Genomic DNA, 23,044 nt, shown 5'->3' with positions numbered 1-23,044 from the left:
TTAATGACCTGTTTACAAAATGCTTGAAATAGTTGAACTTGTATTTGTGTATGAACTTTCGGACATGCTCCATGATAGCATACCAAAACCTGGAATATAAAATTGCACCACCAGGAGACACCAGGATCACTTGAGTGAGTAATTATGCTACTAAATTTCAATCATTGTAAATACTAAATAGCCCCCGCTCATATTAAGACGAAAATAATCAAGCAAAAGCTAATATATTTCACGCTTCAGCTTTTCAGCGGTAAAAAGCAGATCGAGAGAGCCAAAAATCGTTTTTTCTCCTAAGAAGATAGAAGCGCAGTTGTGGGATGATAATGCTGCACCTCGAAAGACATACTCATTTTCGACCCACCACTAACAGAAAATCAAAAGCAACCTACGTAAGCCTTTCATTTATCGATGAGAGCCTAGCCAGGAAGGTAGCAACGCAGAAAGATGATGAAGGCTTCCCCCACAGATATCACAATCCAGCGAGAATGTATTAGGTACCAGGTGACAAGTATAAGGTATCAGGTATCATGCTTCATTATCCACCCCCGGAACAACCCACCCCACCACAATAGCAATCATCCCAACAAAATCAAACCCCTAAATACTTTGGCGAAACAAAAATAGCGATCAAGATTGTCCAACGGGCACATGCGCGAATAAGAAAATAGGACTTCTTTCGACGAACACTTACTTGGTAAAACTCGCACCTGACCGACATCATCCACCCGAACACGCTCCTCACCACTAAACTACGAACATGCAAGGACATGACTCAGTCAAAAATATATCTCCTGAAAATTTTTGACGAAGTGCCCAGATGGTCCGGACGCTACTAGATTTTAGCTTCGTCTGGCGACTTCTTCGTGGAGACATTTGTCGAGGGTTTTGCGTTGTGGTGGTCCATATCCGATACGGTGCCGGCGTGGGCCGGGCTTAACTATCCATGAAACAATCTCAACTATGTCTGGCTTCGTCTAACAATTCGTTATCGCATCAGATTGAGTGGACCTGTAGGATTTGCCTTCACAGACGATCATGGCCTGACATTGACTTTCCATATGTCGGCGGTCCTACGAGGTACATTTAAGTTTGTACCCCTAAAGATCGGCTGTACAGTTGTCTGTAGCTGTGCGATGTTTGGCGCGGCTACGTGAAGTACGTACGTACGTATGTCGGCAGCCAAAAGCCATGCCGCTTGGCAGCTTGCTCGGAAGAACCTCCAGGGTCAACATAAACGGCCACCCGCCCATCCTACCCCCACCCAAACCAAGCTCGTGTTTAAAGGAATGTTTCACATTTGAATGTGTTAAGGAGGCAAGCAGCGCATATGATGGAAACGCGCACTTGGTAACCAACAATTGGCATCCTCTCAAGACTGTAAAACTTATCTAGATAACGAAATTTCACCCGGCAGTAAATATGCTGACGATACGGTATAATCCTGACACACGCAGTTTTTGATAATGTGTGCTTTGGATTTCTTGAAACTGTATCTGTCGACTGGCCTTTGATCGTTTCACTTTACAATATATTGTAAATATCACGGCTTGGTGACCACTGACATTGCATGCGCTTATACCTTTTGACTACCCCTAGTGCATTATTTATAAATATGTATACATACATATATATATATATATATATATATATATGTAACTTGTTTTCAGCATTTTCAGCGCCTCTGGTAGCTCCTTTGGCCATATGCTTAAAGCAAAGGGTTTTCAAATTTTCGAAAATTTCCTTTTAAGCCCGACACCTGCCACCAGACCTGGCGCAGTTAAGTCCATGTGCGTAACGTATGGTGTGTATCACACCAGTCAATGTCAGGAAGATTGGAATCGCCTCCAATAATTTTCCTCAGGCGTAGATTAACTCCTTGAACTTCTGTGCTTTTGAACTTCTTCTGCCTCCAAGAAATACATTGGAGCTTCGTCATCCTCACCAGGTGGGTCATAGAACACACGTATCAAGTTTGCTATCTTGTTAGTTTATACTATTATGCTCCAAACGTGTTCTGCACACTCCGTAAGGACGTCTTCACTGTAGCTGGCAATATTTTCCCTCACGCGCATGAAAACTGTTCCCCCGATTACATAAGTTCCACCTGTTCTGTACGTTGTATAACTGGTTGGAAACGCTTCGCTGAAAACAAGGTCTTCTTTATCCAAGATATGCCCAATAAAACGTGTGTCTTATACTCCCGTACAAACACTACAAAGTCTCCAACTTTGTTTGCAGACCTAATGAATCGATGGTTTATGAGTGCTCCTTTAAACTCATCGACATATTAAAATGCATAAAAATCATGGCTTCTGGGTTGCCTAGAATCCTCTTGATGTATGCCTGCAATGCAATACTGAATCACCACCTCTTCGACTATACCAATGCTCTAAAAAATATCAACCGATTTAGAAAGCTCATGAACAGCCAGAGTTAGAATGACCTGTTAAAATGTATGCCGTCTCTTCCCACACCATCATAGCGGAACTTGTCGAGTGCTCCACGGAAATCTACGCTCGACAATTCACTAGTCATGCTACAGTTCACCTTGGGCCGATCGTTACCACTATGTAATAGTCATGGTTTCTGGGTTGCCTAGGATCCTCTTGATGTATGCCTGCGATGTGATACTGAATTTATGAACCGTTTGTACTTCGTTCTTGGAACTAGGCAGCGCACATATATGTTCGACACTCCTAGAAGGCCACTAGCGAGGAAAGCTAAACATAGAACTTTGGAGATATCGGTCTCCAATCCCTCGATCGCTACGTCATTTGCTTCACCGTGACGAAGAACCAACAACTTGACCCAGCTCCCATTCACGGAAGCAGGCAACTGCTCTTTCAAATGATGGATCGTCCCGCCTTATATATATATATATATATATATACATATATATATATATATATATATATATATATTGTATCTTGCCCCCCTCCCCTTGTATCTGCTGTCTTGGGATTTTGCGTGGTTGGTAACATCCTGCAAGCATTTAGCATTCGAGTGACTAGTCACCAGAATTCGATCTCGTGGAGCGCTCGCTGAGTTTTTAGAAGTCATCGGTGAATCAGCTGTTTTGGCAGGTGGTGAGACGTTCTCTTCCTTGGTGTCTTTACCGGTTTGCCTTGTACTGCGCAGCTGTGCTTCCCGTTTGATTCCAGTCTGGGCTATATGTGATCAAGGCATGCTTTGGAAACGACCAAGACCAGTGGCTAAAACATCCATCTTCGCTTGTGTTAACACGCCCCAGGCTGGAGGGTTAAATTGACCCCATCCCCTGAAGGTTTTTTCAAAATGGGTTCCAAACAACGCGGCGTAGCCGCGCCAAATTTAGCATACCTATAGAAAATTTAATAGCGGATCGTTTGGCATCAAAAATTTAGATGTACCTTGTAAGGTCACTGACTTATGGCAGGTCAAAGTCGGGCCATGGTTTTAGCGAAGGCAATTTCTAGGGAATCCTTCAGTCTGATCCAACAACGGAGTGTTAGACGAAGCCATACATATCTGGGGTGATTTCTCAGGCAACACAGCAGTTGAATGATCAAATCACATTGACCTAAGGTCAGGTATGAAGGTCACACCAAGGTCAAAACCAACCTGTTTTATTACTCTAGGCCTTGCTGTGTGGGATAGTTTCTGGTGCTCGTTTCGAGTTTAGTGACAGCATAAAACGCATTCTATATCTTCCATGAACTTTTTAGAGGTCAGAATAGGTCAGTGACCTAAAATAACCTGGGTCAAGAAATTGCCTAGCGTAATCTTTGTCGCTTAGTCAAATGCGAAACTCAAAGCAGTTTTGTATGATTTTAATCACCTTGAGCTTCAAAAGGTCAAACAAGGTCACTGACTTTAAATGTGAATGTGACTTTTTACTTAGAAACGGTTATCTACGTTCTGGGGGCACTTTGGAGACCAACCTAGAACTTGACCTTGTTTGACATTTTTTGACCCAAAAGTCATGTCCTAGGAATCTGCAACTTTGACCTAAGTAAGTTAACGCACAGGTTAACACACCCTGAAAATTTAATGTCTCTAATTTCCTTAGTTCCCGAGATCTCATAGGGGGGGTCAATTTGACTCCCCCTCCCACCCGAGCGAAGGGTATCTAGCCGGGCACCCGAGCGGGTGTTAATTTGATTCCCTTCATGATATCAATTAGGATAACTCCAAGAAATGATGGGCCGGGTGTGGGAAATCCTGGAGGCATGATGAACTTCGAGAGACCCCACTTTTGTTTGGGTGCTGGTAGTCTTCTTCGTTATCTCTCGTGCTACAGCCGGTGTAGATTTGGTGTCAAATATTGGAGATATTCCACATTCTTCACACCTTTGGTCTTCACGGATATGTTTTCGCTCATGTGCTGTGACGGCTTTGTTCATTCAGAGTCTTGGTAGCGAGAGAAAAGCAGGTGGTGGAGGGACCAGTGTTTTGTTAAACACCACCATTTACGAGCAGCGTTGTTATTAAAATAAGTTCCAGGGCATCTCTGGCGGCTCACGAGCAGCGCGCGCGAGAGAAAAGCAGGTGGTGGAGGGACCAGTGTTTTGTTTAACACCACCATCTACGAGCAGCGTTGTTATTAAAATAAGTTCCAGGGCATCTCTGGCGGCTCACGAGCAGCGCGCGCGAAAGTCCGAGAATGTTATTTCCTACTTGAGTGGAAAGTGTTACTTCTGTTCCTGTAGGATTGTGAACCAGTCATCTTAAAACTGAGGGTAACGTTCGAACAGCGTCACGTTTTCCCCCTGGAGAACTTTAATTTGCTGCGGTCCCTCTGAGCAAGGTTATGAAAAACATTGTCTTTGGATCATTTGAAAATGCCTTTTTGAATAGGCGGCTACAGGTGGGCGACAATTAGCGTCCATGATGAGAGAAAGCATAAAACAGCTTCATATAAAGTAAAAGGAAACTATAACACATACACACACACACACACACACGCACACACACACACACACACACACACACACACCACACCACACACACACACACACACACACACACACACACACACACACACACACACACACACACACACACACACACACACACACACACACACACACACACACACACACACACACACACACACACACACACATATATATATATATATATATATATATATATATATATATATATATATATATATGAATATATAGTGTATTGTTTCGAGAGGCGGCAGTGACCGAGGCTTTAATATGACTTCTCATAACGAAACTCCACAAGCTTGCTCAAGCTTGCCTGAGCATTCCGTGGAAGTGTTTGAACAGCGCTGCGCCCCTGGACTCTCTTCTGCTGACGTCCAGCTAATCTCCAGGCGGGCGGCAGGTGCCGCGATGGTGGGGAATGTCGGGACTCCCCGGCATTCCATTCCCATTCCCGGCAGCTCCTGGTTAAAATTCCGACCAGTGGAAGGTGTCCGGCCCCTCTAACTTGCCTCGCAATGCACGAATGGGCCGCGAACAAGACACGACCAGACAAGCCGTCGGCGGAGGACTTAAAAGCAGGGGATTACACAGGATTTCGTGACAGAGAGATGCGCCTCAAAGTGTTCTCCTGAAAACCAAACTTACCAAGCTGTAGAGGCGCCCAATTCATTGCAAGGCATTCAACATCGCGCGTTCTTGGTTTACTTATTTGTACGTGCCTTCTCCGAATTTTCTAGCTTGGCATTTCGATACACAGATGTTAACACCTATAACGCATTTGTAAGGGGCCGGTGTGCGCCAGCGAGAGCCACTATGTTTGTACGCCCTGAGAAACGTGCATACCTTATAACGTAAGGTAGGTGTCACCACTGATGAGTCACTCCTTTTGCAATGCGATAGGCCTGAACAGCAGTGGCTAGATAATTATCGACATCGTGTACACACGTGTACTCGGAGCCCAATCCATAACGTCAGCTATGGTTCTGAGATCGGTTTTGACTTCGTTCCTTAGGAAGTCAAACCTTCACCTCGACCTGACCGCCACACCTGATCCATGGCCAATGGAATCAGGAGTGATCCTGACTCCAACTTCCAAGCTGGTAAAGAAACCGTCTCAAAGGTTTCGTCTAACATTTCGTTGTAACATCTAATTGGACAATTCTCTGGGAAATACCTTTGATGGCAGTTATGGCCTGACTTTGACCTGCCGCTGGTCATCGATCTTATAAGGTGTAAATAGTTTCTAAATTCAACAATTGTTTTATCGGATACAGCCGTGCCAAGTTAAACGCGGGTACACCACGCAGTTTGGGAAGCTTTTCGGAACACTTTTTGTGGTTTAAAGTAACACTCCACACGATTGTGTGTTAAAAAATGGCTTTCATCCATAATCCGAGACCCTCCATGGACAAAAAGACGGTAACTGGCCCATCATGGGTTAGTCGAGATGACATGTTGTACATGGAATGCCAAAGGGCAGTAAGTTTACTGTCTTCTACGTCCCTTATCGCCCTTGCATGCCCATTTGAGTTCGCCATTACATGCCCATTTGGAGTTCGAAAGTTATTTTTGAGATAAAAACCTTATGGGGGGGGGGGGTAAACATGAGGTCAAATTAACCCCCTCCAATCGATATCATGTTAATGCTGATTGTGTTGCTGATGATAAATCAATGACATTTGTTTTTCCACGCTTAGGCGGTCTTTGAAATGATCAGCTTAGCTCACACAATAGCAATTGAAGCGTGTGGGATATCCGACTGATTACCTGAAAAGGTGATCATCGTGTCGCTTTCAAGGATTTCCATGTTACCGAGTAAGGGTCACTGTCGTTCTACCTTCAAGTGTCGTTAGCTATGCAGCACGCTGTCATAGAAGATGCTTAGATCAATAGTCCGTTCACGATCCGATTCATCTTCCAGAGGCAATATATACTTTTTATATCAAGTGTATCACCGCGTCCACCACTCGGATTACAATTATTTGAAACATATCCTGTGCAACATGATATACAGTACATAGTAACGGTTCACGAGTGTTTTATTTGTATCAGCTGTATGCAGCCGGTCAGCCACTCGTACCGCGCGGCTGAGCGATAGCACCAGACGACGTGACGTGCTGTACTGTGCCACCGGTGAGCCGCTCAGCACGGGTTGTTGTAAATAATCGGACAGGGGGTACAGGTGCGGCGGTACGGACACAGGCTGTCAGCTCTGGCCACCACAGGCTGTCGGCTCTGGCCACCAGTATCGGGTCTCAGCGGCCGAACACCACGGGCCATCGCAGTCGCTGCAGGCGGCCGAACAACTGGTAGAGGCTGGGATAGGTGTTCGGGCGGAATCTGATCAAGCCCGTGCCCTGGCCGCCGCGCCCGTCCACCGGTGAGCCGTTGACAAATAAGAGTCGCCTGTCGTCCTCCTGTGGACCGGGCCGGGTCGGCCGCTGGCGCGGATGAGAATGATGCTGGTGGGGCCCGAGCCCAGCAGGCCATCGGTAGGGACCCCGCCTGTCGGCTTGGCGGCGGCCGCGGCCGGTGCGGGCGTCCACCGGAGCCGTCGGTGCACCGCTGCGCTCAGAGGTCAGGAGGATCGGCCACATGGCGGCGCCACTGTCGCGCGGGCAGCAGCGCTCCCCGGTCCGGCAGCCGGCGCCGGTGGCGCCGTCTGAGAGGAGACAGCCGCCGGCCGATCGACACGTGCCAAGATGACCGGCATACGTCAAGCAGACCGAGCCAGCGGCGCCTGTCGACAACGAGGCCGCTGAGTTATCTGACTGGAGGACGGGCGTGTTAGGTAGCAGATTAATGATGCTTTAAGCTATAAAACACTGCGAATAGCATTCGCCTTACGGTGGGAGCCACAGAGTTTCCCGAAGGTTCACCCAGAATAACGTCAAAATATCTTTGGTCACAATGTGTATAATTGGCCACGTGAGTGCATACGTTTACAAACATTGTGAGCACAAAATTGCTTACTACGACGGCTCCTGCTACACGATCTTTTGCTTCGAGACGTTTTTATATTCTCGCGGGAAATCCAACCCTAAGCTGTAAAGATCTTTCTTCTTGCTCTCATTTCTGTGTACCACTGTTGTTCTGATAACCATTCTAAGGTCAGGCCATTCAAGATCAGCCCAGTGCAAGCTCCAGCCTTAGTCAAATTTTAGCCTTAGCCCAACGAGACAAACTTGATTCCCACAAGGTTTTTCCTGAATGATTCCCGAACGGCGCGGCATGGCCACACCAAACTTTGCACAGCAGTACAGAATTGAATAGCGGATCCAATGAATCGCTGTCCTATGGCAGGTCGAGGTAAGACTATGGCTGCCAGCGAAGGGCATTTATGAGGAATCGTGCAGTGTGATGCAAGAACAAAGTGTTTGACGAAGCCATGCATATCTGATTTAGTTTCTTAAGCAATAAACCAACTGAATTTATAATTACAATGGCCAATTGAATTTATAATTACGATGAATTTCATCGACCTAGGATCAGGTATGGAGATCAGGACGAGGTCAAAGGTGACCTGCTCTTTTACTTGAGAAGTTGGTTTTACGCGGTAGTTTTTGGTGCCCCCTATGAATTTGTTAATGACTGGGACCGCAAAAAACATCTTCCATGGGCGTAGAGGCTGGAGTAGGTCACTGACCTAAAAGACCCAGGCCAACATGCTTGTTCTTTCAAGAACGTGTCCTCTGAAGTATTCCCTGACGCTTATGCGAATGGCAAAATAGAAGCAATCTCGTGCGTATTTGGTTACCTAGACCATACGAGCGTCAAACAAGGTCACTGACCTCAATTACCTTTTTCTTTGAGCAGGTCTTTAGCGTGAGGAGGTCTGGGGCACTTTATACACCAAGAAAGAGTTTGACCTCGTTTGACCTTATTGGACCCCAAGAGACACAACCTAGCAACCTCAAATTTTGGTTCAAACGAGCTCACATACAGGTTAGTCTTCCCTGTGAATTTGATGTTTCTAGCTATCTTACTTTTTGGGATATCCGGGCGGTCAAATTGACCCCAATAGGTATTCAGCGAAGGTTATTTAGCCGGTCACCCGGGCGCGTTTTAACATGCAAACTGGGATGATGCCAGGCAGGGTGGCATGGTGTTTGACAAATACGCCTTCTTGGCTGTTGCCCTCGGCATGACTGGCATGTACCAAACAAATGGAGATGGGTCACGAGTAACGGGTGTTTATTGCGTCCTTGAAAGTCATGTTTTGTTACATTAAGACAAAGGTCCCTACTTTCGCTGTCTTTTTACAGATCGCTGGTTACATACTTAAATCACAGCAGAAAATGGCTAGCCAGACGCTGGGGTGACGTTTTTTACCCTCTTTGGTGTCTTGCACACGTTGCGAGCAAATTGGACCAGCCACTTGCAGCACATAAACGTCTAATACCAACCAGCAAAATTAAATACCCCGCAAAAATCAGTGTCTGTCATTTGCATGAACGTGTTTGCTATCAAAAATGTCTCTAAGCCTCACCTCTGTCCTTCTGCAAGACCAAACGTCCAGACGTCAGGTCAAGAGCGGCAGCCAGCGCCAGGCACAGCCAGGGTCGCACCATTCCGTACCGCACGTGGAAGCGGGACGCACTGTCCGGAGCCGCCTGGTTACCTGCCAGCCGTTCCACCACCGCCCTGGTACTGGGAAAGCTGCCGGGACCCTATATGGGCCACTGATTGATGACGGAACCGTATGATGAAATCCGTTGCATGACGCATTTCTCTCCTCCACCACGCCGGCCATCATGCTGTGGCCTTGTAGTAATCCTCCCGCTTGGGCTGAAGCTTCGGTGATTATTTGCTTTGATCAGAGGTCCGCTTGATTAAAGCAATATCGCCGCTCCATGCCTAAAAATATACCAGCTAAAATATGTCCTCCAAATATTATAAACGGTCCTGATACCCGGTACAAGTTTCGCTGGCGACCAGGTCGTCGTCATCCCAATGCCTCTACAAGTGTCTGCACATTTCAGCCGATTGACGTCACAGTGGATACACTTTCGTGGTCTTTTAAGACATCCCTTTCACTGAAAGTGATGCTTTCTGTGGTTTTATGGACATCTTTAGTCTCTTTTTATCAACTTAAGTGTTTTTTATAAGTGTGAAACTTATACTTTTTCAATTAGATTTTGCCCTGAGTTAGTGGACCGCCATGGCGGATTGCAGCACTTTTAGGCAGCTTTTGCCGACAATTCCATCGGTTGCCATTGGCGACAGCGTGACGCTTTAACGCGCACGCAAGCAAGGCTATCTGACGTGAGGGTGGTTGACGAGCCCGGGACAATTGCGTTTAGCTTTGAAAATATCGTAGGGAATACTTTTTCGAATCTTAAAACATTTCATTGTGGCGAAGGCAGGGATCTATTATGCGGCGTGTTGAAGGCGTAATGCGGTCTTTTGTCTATGAAAGAAGTAGCGGTGAAGTATTTATGGAAGGGGTGGGGAGGGGGTTGACTCGATTCGCATCTGTCATTTGTACGGCAATTATTTGTACCCCGTTCCTCTCCATGCACCGTCAAAGAGCTGTTGCTTGGTGCTCAAATGTTCAATGTTGCCCGAAGTTGGGGGGGGGGGGGGGGTGGAGCGTCTGCCCCTCCAATCCGCCGCAGGAGGGTGATTTTTTATAGCATCCAATCCGCAGGAAGAACCACTGGTGTCCTGGTTCCCCGGTTGGCAGTTCGCATTTAAGAAATAGCGGGACAATGATGTTGGAAAACATTGCATTTTCTATCATTTCTATGTGACAAATACCATGCCATGTATAATTTGGGCCAAGTGCAGCGCCAGTGGCGCATGTAGAAGGGGAGGAGGCGCAAGGGACGCAAGCTCTCCCTCCCCCCTCCGTAGGTTGCGATTTCCGATGGTCCAGGGGGGGCCACCGGGCCGACGATCAAGGACCCGATCGGAGGGCCTAAGGGCGCGGCTAGACGGAGCCCTCTTCAGGGGCCCGACCTGCGGGGACGGGCCCTCAGATGACGGTCAGTGGACCCTTTGTGCCGTTAGGGGACCCCTGAGTCGATAAGGGTCTGGCACTGAGTCTGGCACTGACACTAACACTGGCACTAGCACTGGCACTTGAGTCTGGCACCACCAGTGCCGTAAAGTCGGCGCCGTGTTGGTATGTGCATGAGGGGCCACTTTCAGAACGAACAGCGACCAAGCTGGGACCCCTGCATCTATTAGGAGCCTACAGTGGTTACCAGAGGGCCTGTGTTGGCAAGGGGTCGCGAGTCGACCAAGAGCAGTGTTCGGTGGGGCCCAAAGACGGGCCCGAGGGTTCAAAAAACCAACAATCAAGAACCTGATTGGAGGGCATAAGAGCCCGAAGGTACGCAAAATACAAAGGATCACGGCCCGTAGGACCGTGACCTGAAATATGAGACAAGGGGTCTCTTATACCATTTGAGGACCCCTGAGGCATTGCAACGCCAAACAGCTGGCTATGCGCCGGTCTGAACCCTGGGATCCCATTTCCCGAGGAAGGACAAGGCTGGGGCCCATGATTCGCATTGTTCGGGGTGCCTGAAACAATTATTGAGCCCCAGTGTCGGTAGTGGGTCCACGGTGCCTGACAGTGGGCCATATATCAGCAGGTGTCCCCGAGTCCGTCACGGGCCTTGTGTGAGGAGGCCGAAAAAGGGCCCAATGCCCGCTCGGGACCAAAGATCAAGGGCCCTATAGGAAGGCTGAAGAGGTCATAGGGCCAGAAGGAGTCCACGTAGGTTGCAATAAGAACGTAGCCCGCCCGTTGGGCCGTGACCTTCAAGGCCCGTCAAAGGGCCACTGCATCGATTGGGGATCCGCGGGACATTACGGGTCTCTCATATTAGCGTTTGAACAATCAGCCTCAATCTGTGCCAGTTCAGCTCTAAAGTGAATAAGAGCGGCCGGATGAATCTACATTGAAAGGGAGAGGGCTTGGGTACGCCTCTGGTGCATGCGCTGGGTATTTAACAAGTAAAAATATGGCGATGGAAAAATCTGTACACTGTTCGGTTCCCTAACAGCCAGGCCTCCCGCGCTGTGCGTTTTTCACTGTTGGAGCTTTTGTCATCCTCAGGCCTGGATTATCACCTGGACGCCAGCATCCCCATCTGACTTTCGGCGGATGAAGTCACGTGCCCAGCACCGAACTAACCGTCAGAACTGGCCTCGGGGATCGCTCGCTTACTGCGCCAGGTGTGTCAGCTGCTGCGGAAGCTCGGAACCTGCAGTACGTCCAGACCGAGAGTGTCTTTAGCCGGTAGCCACTCCATCACTCAACTTAGCAACTCAGCCAGCATGGACTGGCCAAGGGTCGATGGAGAGTTCTGATGCCACCAACACTGTCACAGTACGCTCCAGCTGCTGGAAGACCTATGCATTCGCCCGGCATGTCATGAGCATCCCCTGCCTTCAAACATAACGTTTTCAAGGTGGATGCGCGGCTTCCAAGTTCCAGCTCGATGCTGGCACCATCCATGCGGCACTCCGGGTGCTGAGGCCGACGGTGGAGACCATGGACCCGCTTGAGTGCATCAGGTCCTGCTTCTGCGTTAGCGGGATAACATTGCACGGTCGGCAGTCTTATAACTTGAGCCTGCTGTCAAACAAGGAATATCGTTGTTAATTGATCCACTGCACTCATTATGAATAGCCAAATGGTTATGCACGTGGGTTATGATGCGCTCTTAGGCTGCGTTTCGTTAATCATCGAGCAAGTCTTATCCGGTGTTTGCCAAGCACTCCCCATTAGATGGAGCCGCGCGGATGTGCCTGGCCGCGTCCGGGTCGGGAGTCACTGCCGAGGAGCTTGGGGCACCGTATAAGCTTCTTGCGCTACTATACCCGACTGCTCCTCAAGATATTTGAGGCCAGGAAGGTGGGAGATAAGCCCGCACTCGTTCCGGTACACTGTTATGGGCTACATCGATGCGACCATTGTGTTCTGTCGGGTGATCTGCCAAACCGAAGTCCAGTCCAAATGCCAACTGGGGCTCAGAAGTTCCTCGGATTCGCTTGGGGTAGGTACCCCGCAGTGCGGTAGCTGTGATGCACGAAATAAACTGGCATCCCGAGGGTGCAGTTTTGAGTCCATCTCGTGCTACCGAAGTCAGAGATAGGTCCTTACGGCAAGCACTTCTTTGGCGTAGAGTGCGGCAGATTTCCCTCGAATAGCTTTCTTCTTGGGTCTTATATGACCGCCTCGCCTCTTGAAGTGCCCAAAAAATCAAAAATTTATCAAAATCATTACTGTCGAGTTCTTTCATTCATTCATATCTGCTTTGACTTTACGGATCATTTCACCCATCAAACGTGTTGTAATACGTGCGATCTCTCATGGTCAATGTCGCGCGTGCAGCCGTTTCAGCGTTAAGAGAGTGCCCCCGGTGACGTCAAATGGGGATCTTTGCTGAGAAATGCGGTGGCGGGACGGTTTCACCTGGTATAAATCGCCTTGCTGGCGGCGATTTTTTCAGACTCAAAATCAGCTGTTGCGAATTGGAAGCACCATGTGCTATAGTACTGCAAACACATTCTTACTTTTACGATGGTTGAGTATGTTCACAGAGAATAACGCATAGCTTTCGCTGTTGCAAATAAGGTTCAACAAGTGTCTTATGCGTGCAATGTGTCACTTTTGTGTCGCATTAACATTTTAGCATCTATCTTCAATATAAATTTCTACCTGAGCGGTCGGCAGTGGTTAAAGGTACGCAGGAAGATGGAGGGTGGAGGAAAGATGGAGGGAGATAATGGGGAGGAAGAGGGAGAAGGAAGGGAGAGGGAGGGAAAAGGGAGAAGATGGGGAAGTGAAGATGGAGGGAAACGCAAAAATTTCACACATGGTGTGAAACTTTCGCGTTTGCCGGCTAGTTGAACAAGAAGCATGAAGTCATTATGAAGCATTCCGAATTGCATAAAAGTCAGAAATATTCATGGTTATACGAAGCAGAAATGAAGTAAGTGTAGCACATAACTCATTGGTAAAATCCATTACTGAGACACATGCGGGATCTGAAAAAGTAGTACTGCATGGTAAGGCGCCTATGCATTATGGCCGCTGTTCTGTTGGCGCCGGCTGCAGACACTTCGATGGCAAATTTCAGGCCGCCTCTCCGCCAAACACGAGCCACCAACCTCACGCGTTCTCCGCCAATCAACAGCCAGAACTAGTACTGGGCCCGATGCAGCTCGCATAAGCCAATAACTATCGGCCTTCCCAAGCTCTCCGCAAATCGCATCCCGCAAATTTGAACCGCCGGCGAGCTGGCACCTCCAATCCGCAGTGGGCATCGCTGGAATAGTTTTTTCTTTGAATAGTAATCTCGACACCTAAATGCGCGAAGATACGTAGCGCCGCGATGGTTCTAGGTACGTAACGGGTGGGTGGCGGGTTCGATTCCCGGGGCGGCGGTTGATTTTCGTTTGGGCCCACTTTGCACGCTCGCGTCGGCTTTCCTGGGGCAGTTCATAGGCATGTAAATAAAGTTATGAGATGTTCATGCCACGCAAAGTTCAGCCATTATCAATTTCGTTACGCGGTGCGGTGCCGGTCATGATGAAAACGCAGGCGGGCATTTGGCCATTCCGTCACTATTGTCGGCTCTGAACATAAGCTCATTGTATTGAGACGGGGCCGGAGCCTAGTCGGTACCTACGAGTTGTCCGGTTGTGATGTGAACCACGTCGCCGAGAAGAGCCTCCCTCGAAACAAAAATAATCGGATTTCAACCACTCTGTTTCGGGTGGCTCAGTGCTCTTCGTTTTAGTTATATGTGTTGCAAGGTGTGGCTGAAACAGAAAACGCAATTCTACCGGTATTTATAAGATAGTGCATGCCACGTTTCTCCACCAATGCAAGTCAGCGGCATTGTGATCTCCGCCTGGCCATTTAATTGTTGGCACGTGGCCGCTGTGCCTCCCCCGCCCTACTTCCACCACTGATTGAGTCAGGGGCCGATCCAGAGAGGGCGGTCACGTGTCCATGGCCCCCTTGGGCCCCGAAGTGATCCATAGGCTCCGAAGGGGCCCCCCATAGGTGACCGAACGGATGCAGTTTCTTAAACACAAAACACAACACAATTTCTTTGGATTTCTAGACTGCCGAGAGCAGTTGCAAACGAAAGTGAATGGTCTATGAGAAAAGAGACGAGAAAATCTTTAATAGTAGAAAAAGTCGTAAGTTGGAAGTTATAAGCCTTATCACGCTGTCCAGGGTCCTGTCCTGTTTCCGGGGACCTATATGCCCACTCGCAAGGTCATTTGATCGTTAAGGAGCCTTCCATGTTAGCCCTGTTTTGCGTTTGCTCGGAGGGACCTGCAATGTTTCTGTGCTTTTCCTGCTAGCGTGCCGGGGCGCTCTTGTCAATCAGAGGCCTTCCGCGAACTCTTTCCAGTCGCCAGAAAGGCTCTATGGGCCATAGCCGGGGACCACCATGCTACCTTGCCCGGGTATTCTCGGTGGCTCGGGTGCCCTTTACGTTGGTTTCGGTTCACCTACCGTCACACTCGCGATATGTTCATGGGCCCTCTGCATTGGTCTAGGGCGCCTCTAATTTTATGTCACTTGCTTAGAGCCCTACGTCCTTGTCGGAGGCCCATCTGTTAACTGCTTATGCACACTCTGTCGGTTGGAGTCCTCCAAACTGGATCTAGGGTACTTTCCATTTGAATGGAGGACCCTGCACACTTGGCGGGGCCCATCTGTCACCTGCTCCGGCACGCTGGATTATTTAGGGGCCCGGCGCTCCTATCGGGGCCATCTGATAACCTGCTCGGGTACACTATCTTTCGGGGCCCTCCGCACTGGGTTTTGGGTACTTCTTACTTCAGTGAAAGGACCTACGCTCTTGTTGCGGCCCCTTCTGGTAAGCTGCTCGGGCACATTCGATTGTTAGGGGACCTCTACATCTTGTCTTGAGTACTTTCTATTCGAATGGAGGATCCTGCGCTTTTGACGGGGGCCCTACCTGCTAGCATGTTCTGGCGCACTCGATCATTCGGAGTCCCATGTCGTGGGTATTTCACATTTGAACGAAAGGTCCTACACACCTGTCGGGGCCCCATCTGTTAACCCACTTAGGCCCTCTGCATTGTTTGGGGGCCGTGCACATTTAGTATTTTATTGTAGGGTCCTACGCTCTTATCGGGGGCCATCTCATAGCCTGCCCGGGCACATTCGATCGTTCGGAGGGACTGTACACCGGGTCATCCTTTTTTGAACGCGGGGCCTACGCAATTGTCGGGGGCCCCCTCCGTTCGCCTCACTGTTCGGCCACACTGGGTTGGTCGGGGACCCTGCACATTGGGTTTCTCTGTTTTAGGGCCCTGCGCTCTTATCGGGGTCCATCATATAATCTGCTCGAGACACTCCATCTTTCGGGGGCCCTCTGCATTGGGCTTTCGGCACTGCTTATTTGAATGTGGGCCTTACGTGCTTGTCGTGACCTCTTCTGATAAGCCGCTCCGGCGCATCCGATTGTTGGGCGACCTCTGCGTCGGGTCTTGGGTACTTGCTTTTTGAACGGAGGCCCCTGCGCGCTTCACGGGGCCCTATCTGTTGACATTCTCGGGCACCCTCGATCATTCGGGGCCCGCTACATCGTGCCATGGGTATTTCACATTTGAATGGATGGCCCTACGCTCTGGTCGGCGGCCCCATCCGTTCACCTCCTTTGAATATATGGCGTTACACTCCTGTCGGGGGCCGTCTGGTAATCTGCTCGGGTGCGCTCCATATTTCGGGGCCCTCTGCACAGGGTTTGGATGCTTCTTATTTGAATGGAGGGCCTTACGCTCTTGTCGGACCTCTTCTGATAAGCTGCTGGGGTGCATTTCATCATTCGGGGACCATCTGCACCGGGTCTTGAGTGCTTCCTATTTGAATGGAGGGCCCTACGCTCTTGTTAGAGTCCCTATCTGTTAAGACGCTCGGACACACTTTATCTTTCGGCGGCCTTCTTCATTGGGTCTTGACGACTTCCTATTTGAATGAGGTCCCCGAGCTCTTTACGGGAGCCCTATGTAATAGCCTACTCGGGAACTGGCCCCGCGCTCCTGTCGCCCCCCCCCCCCCCCTTCATCTGTTGCCTGCTCGGGCACACTCGATCGTTCCGAGGCTCTCCATGCTGTGTGTTGGTTACTTTTCAGTTGAATGGATGGTCCTATGTTCTTGGTGGGCCTGCTGCTTTTCCCCATTAAGCTGCTGGAGTTGGTGGTGGATACAGACGGGGAGGGAAAGGTAGGGATCATGCCCCCCATGAACCATGCCGAGGGACCTATAGGCTCACAAGGGGCCCACAACTGGCCGAACGGACGCAGTTTTCTAACAAAACGTTACATGCAGCTCAGTTGGACGTCTTTGGGCCTACAGACAACCAAGAACGGTTGCTGACAAAAGTAAGGAGTTCATGAACAGACAAAGTTAATGCTTTGCTGATTGAGAAGGCGTTGCTTGGCGGAAATTTTGAGGTTCATTACGCTGTCCAGAGACACAGCGCTGTTGGCTGGACCCTATATTTCCACTAGTCGGGTCAGTCTGATCGCTAGGGAACTTTCCACGTTGCCCTTGATACATTTGCATTTTCTCGTGGGGCCCAATGCCGCTGTTGGGACGCTACCTGCTTGTATGCCTGAGCACTCTTGATCGATCATGTTTTCCTCCACGGATTTCTCCAGTTTTCCAGAAAGGCTCTGTACGCTTTTCCGGGGCCTCATACGCCAGGGTACACTCAGTTGCTCAGGGGTCCATTATGTAAGTATCGGGTTCTTTCTACTTACTCGAGGGACCTTGTGCTTTTGCTGGAGCTTACCGCTCGCGTCCGCGCCGCCACGCGCGGACGCGTGTTCGCTCCTCTCTGGGCCTTACGCTCCTGCCGGGGCCATCTGGTAACCCGCTCGGGTACACTCCATCTTTTGGGACCCTCCACACTGGGTCGGGCCCGAAGGGTCCGAAAAGCCGGATGGAGGTCGTATTCTGTAGGTAGTGACTGAGCTCTGTCAGGGGTGAAGGGTCCGTATCCTCTTGGATTTCAGCCGAGCATATTTTGTCCAAAAAGGATCGCCGAAAATGGTATTATCTGTTTTTATATTGGCACCTCACAGATGTTCATTTTATCTCACACCAATAAGGCGCAAGGACTCCTCGACATCGACGATATCCCTCCTCTGTTTTTCACAAGGTTTAGACTTGACACGCGCTCAGATGGGAGTCAAATTAACCCCGCCCCCGAAGACTTTTCTGGAATGATTCGCAATGGCGCGGCGTAGCCGCGCCAAATTTTGCACACCTGTAGACAACGAAGTAGCGGATCTTCTGGCATCAAACATTTAGATACACCATGTAAGGCCGCTGACCTATGGAAGGTCAAAGTAAGGTCATGGTTTCATCGATTGCAATTTTTTGGGGAATCGTTTAGTCCGATCCAACAACGGAGTGTTAAACGAAGCCATACATACCTGAGATACTTTCTTAGGATACACAACAATTGAATAAACAAATTAAATTGACCTAGGGTCAGGTGTGGAGGTCAGACCAAGGTCAGAACCAACCGTTTTTGTTACTCTAGGGTTTGCTGTATGGCGCAGTTTCTGGGGCAAACTAATCTAAAATGACCCAGGTCAGCACTTTGTTTTTAGGGGGAATTCTGCTTAGCGTTATGTTTGTCGCTTATCCAACTGCAAAACTCAAAGCAGTCTTGTATGGTTTTGGTCACCATGACTTTCAAAAGGTCAAACAAGGTCACTGATCTCAAATGAGCATTTGACCTTTTATTTGATAGTTATCTAGGTTCCAGAGGCCATTTGGAGCCTAACCTGGAATTTGACCTTGTTTGGCCTCATTTAATCCAGAGATCATGACCTAGAAACTTGAACTTCAACCTAAGGGAGTTGACGTACAGGTCAACACACCCTGTTAATTTGGCGTCTCTAGCTCTCTTAGTTCCTGAGGTCTCAGCGGATGAAATTACCCCCCCCCCTCCCCCCTTTCCCACCCGAGCGAAGGGTATCCAACCGGCCACCCGGGTGCCCGTTAACTTCATAAGCCTCGTTGTTTCGTGCAAACCCCTTGAAGCCCAGGCTTGCATAAATGGCATTTATTGCCTCTCGGGCACTTAGGCTTCGAGATAGGATATTTCGCCTTAGACTTTTTTAGCTTCTTGTTCGTCCAAGCTATGAGTATGAGCAGTTTGGATTTCCTGATGACATGTTTGATTTTCAAAAGCAAGCGCTCATCTGTGTCAGGTGGTGTTCAGAATCCGCCGGCTGACGGGGCGTGTTCCCGTTTCCCACCATACATCCCCCTACGTGTTCTAGATGTTTTGACCTTTTCCAAAAACAATCTTAAGGTCGTGGAGAATATCTATTGCCAAACAGCTAAGTCCATATTTTTATGCTCTTTGCGTCTTTTTCACTGCTTGATAAGTTGCTTAGAGCCATATGGAGCGTATTTCGAATCATATTGTGCTTAGTGAAAGTCGGATGTGCAGATTCGCAGTGCAGAATCATACCAGAGTTGATGGGCTTGATCACAGCTCCGTTTCTAACGTTGTACGGTTGTTCCTCTTTTTACCGTCACTAGTAAATCAAAATGCGGACCCTCTTTCTGTATGGTTCATTGTAAAGGCTGAATTGGGTAAATAAATTGGCTGAACGCTGCCTGACATAGATGAACATTTGCTCTGAAAAATTCAACATATCCTTAGAAAATTAAAACTGCGATTACACATAGCTTAAAAGAACGACAAGAAGCTAAAGAACCCTCTAGTTGAATACTTTATCTCGAAGCTTGAGACCCAAGGTGTGATAGGTGTCATATATGCATGCCTGGGTTTTAGGGGGTTTGCACGCGATTAAATTTAGTTTACGAATTTAAGCGTAAACTCCGCGAAAAACATGGGAGGTACATAGTCTATGTTGGGAAGTCCATACGTCCTACTTGCTTCAGTTGTGATGAACGCCTGCGAGATGCTAAAAAAAAAACAGAGAATAAAAAGAACCCTTTGGCGACCACCTTTTTGACAGAACACGCTGAGGTAAAAATCCAGGAGGTACAGACCATTTTCTTTTTGAGCTCAGGGGAATCTTCAAAGCGCGGGACCATCCAGGCAGGAAAAACGGTGAATTTATTTTTATAAGAATTTGGCGACCAGACTTAAATATGCAGGACTAATCATGAACGATTATGTAAATGCGACTATCGTCTTGATGTGTTGTGCATGCTGGCTTAACATTGTCTTCATGCATCAGTGTTGCATGACGCTTGCTACACGATGCCTGTTTAACTGAAAGAGTTTGCATGTAAAAGGGATGCGTGATGCGAGATGCCTGTTTACTTGAAATGGCCTGCGGAAGTAAATGATGTGTTATGCGTGAGGCCTGTTAACTTCAATTCATTTGCATATACACGTATTTTTCGTGTATTTTAATTCTCAGTTCGGTGCGCATTGTATCTCAGATATGACTGCCAATTGCTCCATATTTAATCCCTGCATGTTGTTGGTCTGTAAATACTGTGGCTAGCTGTTTTTGAAGAAAAAGGCTGAAACATCGAGTACAATCGGCGGACAAACTTGAATTTGCTGCCGTTATTCCTTTTGATAAACGCATATAGCCGAAACATTTCATCTTTCTCTTCATTTTCCTCTTTGTTCTTTGAGGAATAAAGGTATTGATGCTGTTTTATCTATATGTATAATGTTCCCCATAAGTGCACTTCGCAATTTGCAAAGCGCTGCCATCATGTCGATAATGATGGCAGCACGCCTTCTACATAACAGTTTAAATGCTATGTAAATATTCTGTCCGGTCACTAAGATCAGTCTAGACCAAAGTCATGCCATAACGCCAGGTCGACTTCAGTCACAACTGAAGGGGGGGGGGGGCAAATTTTATTTCCCTTGCTTGAGAATGTTGGTTGCTTATGGCGATGCGAAATAATTTATTTTAAAACTGATTGCTCCCCTCACCACCAAATTTTGACCACTTCCTCATCTATGTGTATGGTCCTTGCAAGAGGTACCGAATTGATAATGTTCGTGATATGCCTGCAGTCGCTTCACACCTTGGTAAATGCTACACAACAACACGAGTTGAAGCAAGACTTCAAAGACTGATGACATCTCCTTTTAAGCAGAAGGTAGCCGCTGCGTCGAGTCCCCGGTCGGCCGCTGCGCAGCTGAACGCCGCAGTCGGCGGCCGCAACCCGGCCTGAGCCCGCCCACCCCCGAGAGGTCAGCGCGGGCCAGGCGGACATATCAGCAGATTCGACCGGGCACCGTGCGCCGCCGCGCCGCACAAAGGCCGCTCAGAGGACCGATTCTGCTGCGTGGCCGCGATGCGGGCGTCGCTGATCCCGAGCCGGAGCCGATCAAGTGGGCGCGCCCACTGAGAGAGGCCTGCTGACGGTGCCTTCGCTCTGGCCCCGCCCCCAGCGGTGACCAAGCGGCGTCAGCCGCTCCATCCGGCAGTGTCCGACGTCCGCTACACCCGGCAGTTGTCCGGCGTCCGCTACCCCGGCGGTGTCCGGCGTCCGCTACACCGGCAGGTGTCCGGCGTCCGCTAAATCCCCGGCGGTGTCCGGCGGGCCGCTACACCCGGCGGTGTCCGGCGGCCGCTACACCTGGCGGTGTTAGGCGTCCGCTACACCCGGCGGTGTCCGGCGTCCGCTACACCCAGCACTGTCCGGCGTCCGCCCCGCGCGGCAGCGTCTAGCGGCCGTCGCCGCCTTGCGTGCATTCATGATCAAAGCGTGGATGGGAGGGTTCGATAACCTCGGCCCGTACCACGCGCAAAACGAAACGGAAATGATTTCCTGGCGTGAGGCGCTGGTGCCCATCAGTATTTTCTGCAACCCAGTGCTCTGGTGAGTAGTTACCATGCTGCCTTGGTGGGCTCTCGCCGTGCTACCTCGTTCTGGTAAGTTGGGGTGGTGCTACACTCATGGGCTCCCGGTACAGCGCTGTTGAGCTGTGTTGGTGCTGCTCTGGTATGTTGTCCCGATGCGGCTCTGGTGTGTTGCCCCGTTGCGGATCTGGTGTGTTGTCCCGGTGCTGCTCTGGTGTGTTGTCCCGGTGCTCACTGTTTCAGGGACCCAGACCAATTCAGATCGTGGCCCCGGTCTTGCTCCTGCTCGGGAACGGGTCCCCTGGATTCAGACGTACAGGGAGCCAACTGTTCGGTGTTCGTGGTCCCTGGCTGACTTAGACACCCGCATTGTGTTAGATGGTCGTCAAACGGTGCGAGAAGACTTCTGACTACCATTTCGGGTTATGACCCTGCGGGCTGCGATTCTTTATGTGACCTTCAAGCAGTCCTTCGGACCCTTATGCCCTCCAACCGGGGTCTTGATAGCCGATTCCGTTGGGCCGCTCGTGCCCCTCTTCGGGCCTGACCAAACACTGCCCTTGGTCGGCTCTGGGCCCCTTGCAAGCAAAGGACCTTCTGTTAGGCCCTGTGGGCCCTTGACAGATGCGGGCGCCCCGGCCAGTGTAAATCACCGACCCCGGCTTTGTGGCTGATTGGGAAGTGAACGCTCAGGCCTATACTGATTCGGAACGGACTATGCGGTACTGGTGGTGCCTGACCGGCATATAGGCCAATGTCGATTCGGGGTGTCCCTGATCGGCGCAAAGGCCCTCTGACTGCCATTCGAGGGTCTGTCCCCGCAAGCCGGGCTTATGAGTAAGGCTCTAACCATCCCTTCCATTGGTGCTTCAATGGCTTCATTGGTGCCCTTAGAGCCACCAATGAAGCCATTGATCGTTGGATCTGGTGGGCACTCCAGGCTCTTTGGGCCTCCTCTAACACTGCCTCTGGCCGACTTGGGGCTCCTTGCCAGCACAGGCCCCTTTAGGGCCCCCGGGCCCTCTGCCTGGCATTGGAGCGCCCGGTCCTGCGGGCCGGGGCACCTGAATACGACCTCCGCCCGTCCTTTCGGGCCCTTAATCGTAGGTCCCGAGGAGCGCGAAGGGTCCCGAGCAGCCTAAGCGGGGGGGGGGGGGGGGGGAGGCACTTGCCCCCGTGCCCCCCTATGCCTGCGCTACTGGGCCTGCATACCTACCAGTTTTCTAGAAATTATAGCAGCTTCCTGGAGTGGATAATAATTTCAGTTCACCGAG

Source organism: Pollicipes pollicipes, unplaced genomic scaffold (assembly GCF_011947565.3).
Source record: "Pollicipes pollicipes isolate AB1234 unplaced genomic scaffold, Ppol_2.1 Scaffold_4295;HRSCAF=5057_pilon_pilon_pilon, whole genome shotgun sequence".
Classification (NCBI taxonomy): domain Eukaryota; kingdom Metazoa; phylum Arthropoda; class Thecostraca; order Pollicipedomorpha; family Pollicipedidae; genus Pollicipes; species Pollicipes pollicipes.
Note: the sequence above shows the minus strand (reverse complement) of the source record.